At 38.2% G+C, this 6,952-nt stretch overlaps 1 long non-coding RNA gene across 1 annotated transcript in view; it reads left to right on the forward strand.

Annotated features, from left to right (window-relative positions):
* Positions 1–1,797, forward strand: part of LOC116705873 (uncharacterized) — a 2,279-nt gene extending 482 nt beyond the window's left edge. Inside the window, exon 3 of the long non-coding RNA XR_004336074.1 lies at positions 752–1,797. This is a non-coding gene — a long non-coding RNA (uncharacterized LOC116705873). The remainder of the gene's footprint in view (positions 1–751) is intronic.
* The last annotated feature ends 5,155 nt before the right edge of the window (positions 1,798–6,952 follow it).

Here is a 6,952-nt window from a genome sequence, read left to right on the forward strand (position 1 = left end):
ATATATATATATATATATATATATATATATATTGTTTAGTCAATGTATTTTTTACTGTAAAATGGATTTTATTCATTAGGGGCTGTCTTTATTTATTACGGATTTAAATTAACAGTACGATTATGGGTTTCTTTAACTTTAATGGTGTTCGTCGGGTCTTACACGGTAGTAATCGGTTGGTGTGATGGTCTGGAGCAGGCTAGACGTGAAGCTATCTAGGGAAATTAACATGACCCTGAATTACAGTCAGTCCATTTCTAAATTGGTGTTTGTGTTTAATTAAACTGTATTCCTTTATTTAGTCATAACATTTTTTCCCCCACATATATATTTACCCCTTGATTAGCATAGCCTAGACTCAGGTGAATTAATGATTCAGGTGCAGTGTTATGTCTACCCGTGCAAAGATGGGGAGCGAATCTAAAGTTTCTTTTCGGTGCGCGCTAAAGGAAACCTGATAGGCACGCGCAAAAAACTGAGGTCTCTTGTTTGAAGTTTTTAGAAAGTAACCTATATATGATTATGAGTAACCTAGTCAGAAATAACTGTTGTAATAATTCAAAAACTTGGTCAACACATCAAAAGTAAAAGATCAACGTTTAGGTAATTTGCAGTCTAAAGAATCTGGTTTATCATCAGTGTATAGCCTCATGTGACGTCTAAGTTCAGCACTGGGAGGCTTTGTTTGACAAGTTTAAAACCTTCTCCATCCTTCTTCTTCTTCTTCTTCTTCTTCTTCTTCTTCCAACAGGTGGCCTCCCAGAACAGCACAAACCCCACAACGTGGAGGAACTCCACCTCCAACACCACCACCATGGCTACAGACACCCATAGCAGTTTGGCAAACACTACCCACCCTGGCGGAGCAGGCGTCTCACTGCACGCAGGCAAAGTCTCCTTCCTAATCCCCGTTGTCATGGCAGCCTCTCTCCTGCAGCGCTACTGTTGAAGCCCTGGACCCCACAGCCCCCTCTTCTCTGCCTCAACACTCCTCCTCACCCCTCATCATCCCACCCAGTCCAACCTTACTCTTCTGCTCTTCACCACACTGCATAGAGACCACAAGACTAACATGGATGGACTCCACAGCCTTCTTTGTCCTCCTTAAGTAATGATAAAATGTGTTTAATTCAAGACATTCCTTTCAATAAAGGGGGTTTAATCTTCAGGTGGAGATCATCACCAAGACCCCCTCCGCCCCTTGCATGGAATCGAAAGGAATGGCAGTTCACCCATCTTCCCTTTTGGCATGCGTTTCCATAGTCACATCATCACATTTTGGAGATGCTCAGGGCTGTGGTTCTCATGTCTCATGTCTTAATTGAAATGTGGACCACTTGAGTGTACAGAGGTTTTTTTTGTGGCACCTGGCAATCAATATCAGAATGGTTTTTGTCTGTTAAGTAAAGTTTGACACACACACAGTAGGGGATTTAAAAAAGCAAAAAAGCCAGATGACATTTAGCTGGGTTCTTTCCTAATTTGGCTCTTCAGTCTTTTTATTAGAAATGTCAAAGAGATGTATGTAGCAAATAAGTTGCCACAATACTTGTGTCAGTTTTGCCTTGTAATTTTTGAAGAGTTGTGGTCTTTTACAATGAGGGTTTAATTGACACCTTTCCCCCTTCATACATGGGTTGGACCCAAGACATGACTGTATGTGTAACCATATGGGAAGGCTTGATGTTAAATTTATATTTCCCCCTTATAGTTTATATTTTGTATAAATGGAAATGTTGTACTGTTTATTGGGTATAATGGAAGAAATTACAATGTACAATAAATTATGAAAAATTATGACAACTGTAATTGTGTCTTTGATTCCCATTTTGTTAAACTTGTGCTAAAACGTTTCCTTTCTGTAGAAGCAACACTTACATTTTGATATTTAATCTTTGATACATTTGCACTGTAAATGTGCATGGATTATTTGATTCAAAGGGTGTGGTGATTTTGAATTCATCACTACTGAGCTGCCAGGCAGTCTAGACGGGCAACTGCCGAGCTGAAAGCCAGAGATAGACTCAGCATTCCCCGATGCCCCCACTGATCTCCTCTGGATTAGTGCCAGAGCAGCACTGACTGGATAGAAAACAGTGTCAGCCTCTATGGTATTTAGTGATGTACAAAGTCTAAACAAGCATTCATACAACATAATATTATGATTCTTCATTTTGAGTCGTGAAGTGAAAGGTGTTCCAGAAAACCGGTGTTTTCAGTCAAGAGTTTGAATGGCATTATTTAACCTTTATCCCTTGAGTGGAAGAATAAATATTAGTTTAAAGAGGCCTTCAGGGAATGCAATGTCATATTCAATTGGGTGTTTAAACAAGTTTGGCTTTTCGCTGTGACTCAAGACTGTCTAATCCTGTCTGTCTTCAAACAGCTGCAGAGCATGAAAACTATCTTTAGAAACAAATACCAATATCATTAGGTTTAGTATAAACTTTAAATGAAATAACGTTGAAATATACAATACATACTGGAAGAAAAATTGGGAAAGCGTTTTATGTAGTATTTGCGAGTTTGAAAGTGTGATGTGTATTATAAAAAAAAGCCAGCTTTTTACATGTAAAGTAATGAGTTTTGTGCAGTACTGTTCATTCAACCGAGTTTGTAGCATTTTGGAACAAATTCCTTCCCATTTATACCTACACATTGCACACATTTTAAACATGACTATTTTTTTAACCACTGAAATGGCTAGCAGTCAAGTTAAAGTAGGTGAACTGATCAACAGAAGCAAAAGTACCAACAACACTAGTGTACGTGTGTTTGGGTGATCACTTTGATGGCAGAGTGAGCAGAGCATGCAGGAAATGCCTCAGCACCAGTAAAGCCAGACTCATGACTCATTAGACCAGCCTATTGTCTCGCAATCCTCTCTGCACTGTTAACCTCTCCCTACACAACGCCATTTCCCCACCATCTCCCCACCATATCCCCTCCCTTTTAACGGGCCTTTTCCGGATCAATCCATTTACTACTCTCCATCAGTCTGGTCTGCAGGGACTGTATAGACATAGGTTCTTAAAAATGACTAAGGGTTTTCTTTTCCTAAACCCTGTTGAAAAAAGTGTTGTGGCAAGTATCTCACTTTCATGAGAAAACAATATTGTGCAGTAGGTTTTAAAATACACACAAAGGGTGCTGGCTTTCTTTGCTAGAGTTGCAGAGTTTACAGACATTGACAAAAACACAAAATCTATTTACATAACTGGAAACACTCTACAATCACCAATTCAACATGAATAATTACAACATTATGCAGAGGCCGTGCTTCAGGTCATGAGGCCATTTACTCAAGGTATATGAAGCACAAAATCCAAAAGCAGCCATTCCTGCATCACGCCAACCTGATAAATCTGGAGCACCAGCCAGTCCTGGGAGAGGTCTAACATTTCAATTCCATTCAAAAAGAAACTCAAATCCAAATTTTCTTCTTTACTTGGAAACCCTTTCTTTATACTTCATGAATAAAAATGGTCAGCCAACTCACTCTGTGCTATAAAATGGATTGGACCAATGCAACAGGCATTTCTGGTAATACAGTTATTCTCTAATAACAGTCAACATGACATTTAGGGCCTTAAGTGTGTAGGTGGCTGCATGTGTACATCAGTACAGTCTCATGAAGAAGGAAAGGATTCTTTGTTCAGCACTCAGTGTACAGTGTACAGTGAAATTACTTTAATAACATTTAAATGAATTTGCAAATGTCTGCTCAGGGTTTCTGTTGCTGCAAGCTGACACTTAGAGAGGTAATATTTGAGTTCTTTCAATTTCTGGGAGATGGGCAATATATCATGCACACCTACACACTACATTACATGCCTGACTCTATCAGATAGTTCTTGATTGAAGTCTACTGCAGTTTTGGAAGCCATTACAAGTAGTGGTGTTGTTGTATTGCGTTTTAGCGTTCCATGGTCCATTGTTCCCTGTAAATACAGTCTGAGTCTGTTCTATAGAGATGGGTCTCTGACAGCCAAAATGAGAAGTAAAACTTATCCTATAAAACTTTGATCCACAAGATTCTCGGTTTCTCAGTTTCTACCACAGATTGCCAAAACCTCCACCTAAAGCACTTCCCATCAGTCGAAGATGTTGATAAAGTAAGCGCTCGTCTTTTTCTGTTTATCTAGTGCATCTATATCATTCTGATAGTACTGAATAAGCCAGAGTTGCGGCTTCCAGTAACATCAGAAGCAATACCTTCTGGTTGCCAGAGGGTTTTTTCCCTGGAAATGCCCATTAGACAAAGGCTGTTAGCAAAGAAAGCCACCGTGTAAGCTTTCATGATGTAGGTTTGGGTTAAGACGCTATTACGTAACATCAACTAGCAATAAAAAGTCCCCAAAAAAAAATGGAACAAATATATCAAACAGTAAATGGAATGGTTTTTATATTTTATATTTTGAATGTCACTCTATGTGATCAATAATGTAAGTTAATTAGCTTTTATTAAAAGAAAAAAGGAAAGGACTATCTTATACTATTTCTCTGTATATTTCCCTGTATGTTGGACTTCCTTTCTCTTCTACTACATCTTGACTGTCAGTCTACCTATACATCCACATATGTCCATAATCCTGAAGACAAACAATGACCTCTCTTCTAGTGTGATGCGTGACACCAAGCAGACCTTTAATCATTGATTGGCTTTATGAATTATTCAGACGGCCGCCAATGTTGCAGGGGACAACTTCACAAACACACGTAATACTCTACTCCCAACCCACGTGGACACTGCTCTCGTCAGGGCCTTTCATACATTTCTTTGTGTAAATGCAAGTGGTGCGATGAAATGGTTATTATTCATACACTGTTCTGTGAAATGGAAGGGAGATGTGTGCGTATTCACCGTCGCTCTGTGAGCACCAGTAAATGTTTTCACCTGTTTGTGTGGCAGTAACGTAACTGATACAAGATACAGTAGTCACGTTTCGGTCATTAAGGGCTCCCCTGACTTGTGTCAAGTTTCAGGTCTAAAGTAAGACAACTCACTAAGTGGTTGCTTAGGAACAATAAAGTAGCTTTTTAGATACAAAATTTGTATATTTCACCAACATGTGGCAACATTTTGCTATTTTACCCTGGGTGTCCGCTGTATGGGAGAGTTTATAGCTTCCACTCTATCCAGGAGATTGTCTTTGGGCTCATGAATAATCCAGTTTACACCTCTGACAAAAGTGTGAGGCTCGGTGTCACACCTGTCCAGCCCTGTCCTTGTTGCCTAGTGCCCAAAAATCCTCTCTCCATACATGGCATATGACTGAGGTAAGAATTGTTTACCTCATCTCAAATTGTAAAATCAGCTAATAAAACTAACAGCAGCTGCTCATACGCTGTTCTCACAGTGTGATCAGTACAGCTCCTTTTCAGAGAACAACAACTGGTCCTTAACTTGCTTGGTACAGACCAAAAAGACAACAGCTAGAAGCTGAAGTTAGCAGCATTAAAACAATTATCTGGACCATTAATTGAAAATAATGAGTCCTCCTTTGTGCTTTAGTGCCTCAGAGTACATAATTATATAATGGCAACACTTTCTCATTTTAACTATTGATTGAAAAGTAGATTGTAATTCTAATTGTGTTTTTATGATTAGGAGCTATCCACTTTTGTGTAAACCAAACATCAAAAGCAAATGCATTTAGTGAATATGATGATGGAAAAAGGAGCTAAATATTTGAAATGTAATGTTAAATTATGCCTATCCACATCACTATACACATACTGCCAGTCAATCAATCATTACATTTGCTTTTAACCGATTTCCCTTTAAATGCTCTGTGGTTTTCAGGGCTCTAACAGGGATGTATTATGTGGTGATTAAATTATCCTAATCATTTCTCAGTTCATCACTCTTCTACCTTGTTTATGCAAGTCATCTCTTCTCTTCTACGATTAGAACAAGCTGTTGCCGTTCATGTTTCCTCATCTGTCTTGTCTCTTTTACAAATACAACAAGTACAAATTAGTTTCCTTGTTTATTAATGTCAAAATTGCTAAGTTAAGCTGACTAGGCTGCAACCAACCATTAATTAAATAAACTATATTTTGTAATATTTCCTTGCTGTAAAGTCTGTATGTTTGAACAGTTTTTTTTAAAACAATTTTTCTCGATTTACAGAAAGGCTTATAACAAAGACAGACAGACAGAAGGACTGTGGTGAATAATCAGTGACTTGCAAAAACACAACACCAACAAACCCCTTAGTAAGTATCACAATAAACCACATTAATAGAGACACTGAAAAACATTAGTTGATAGAACAGACAAGTGTGAAACAGCTAAAGATAGCATAATATAGAAGTGATCTCATCACTGCAAAACACACATCTTGTGCTAATGGATGAATATGATTTTAATTGCATTTTTATTGCAGCACCAGAATTATCCCTGACCATGGATGACACAAACTTTCTTCCTTCTTCAATCCTAAGAGTAAGCTTCTTTCCCCAAGCTCTTCATTTTCTTTTGTTTTTATTGATCGAGCTGCCAAACAGGACCCAAGTGCAGAGGGACAAAACTGGCTCGGTGCAAATCTTTAATTAACCAAGGTCATCCCTTTGGTCTTGAGAATTTACTTTTCCTAAAATAACATCTGTGATGACTAATAATAGTGCACACATAATCACAATTTTATTGCCTTCCTTTGAAAATATTTGAATACAGCTTTTAACAGTTCTGCTGCTACATGTTGCCACATTGTTGACTGATTAGTACCTGCGGTTATTTATTTGATTAATGCTGATTAAAGCGTCGCTGGAAACCATGCTGTGTACACAACATTAAAATGTCAAAAATTAAACAGCAGAACATTTTTTTCTCTGATGTTTAAAATGAGAATCAATTGTAAATTAATGTTAAAGGTGCTCCAAGCGATGTCACGCGTGTTTTAGGCTACAACACTTGTTGTTACATACAGCAAACATCTCCTCACTA

This window comes from Etheostoma spectabile, chromosome 18, assembly GCF_008692095.1.
Source record: "Etheostoma spectabile isolate EspeVRDwgs_2016 chromosome 18, UIUC_Espe_1.0, whole genome shotgun sequence".
In the NCBI taxonomy this organism is placed as follows: domain Eukaryota; kingdom Metazoa; phylum Chordata; class Actinopteri; order Perciformes; family Percidae; genus Etheostoma; species Etheostoma spectabile.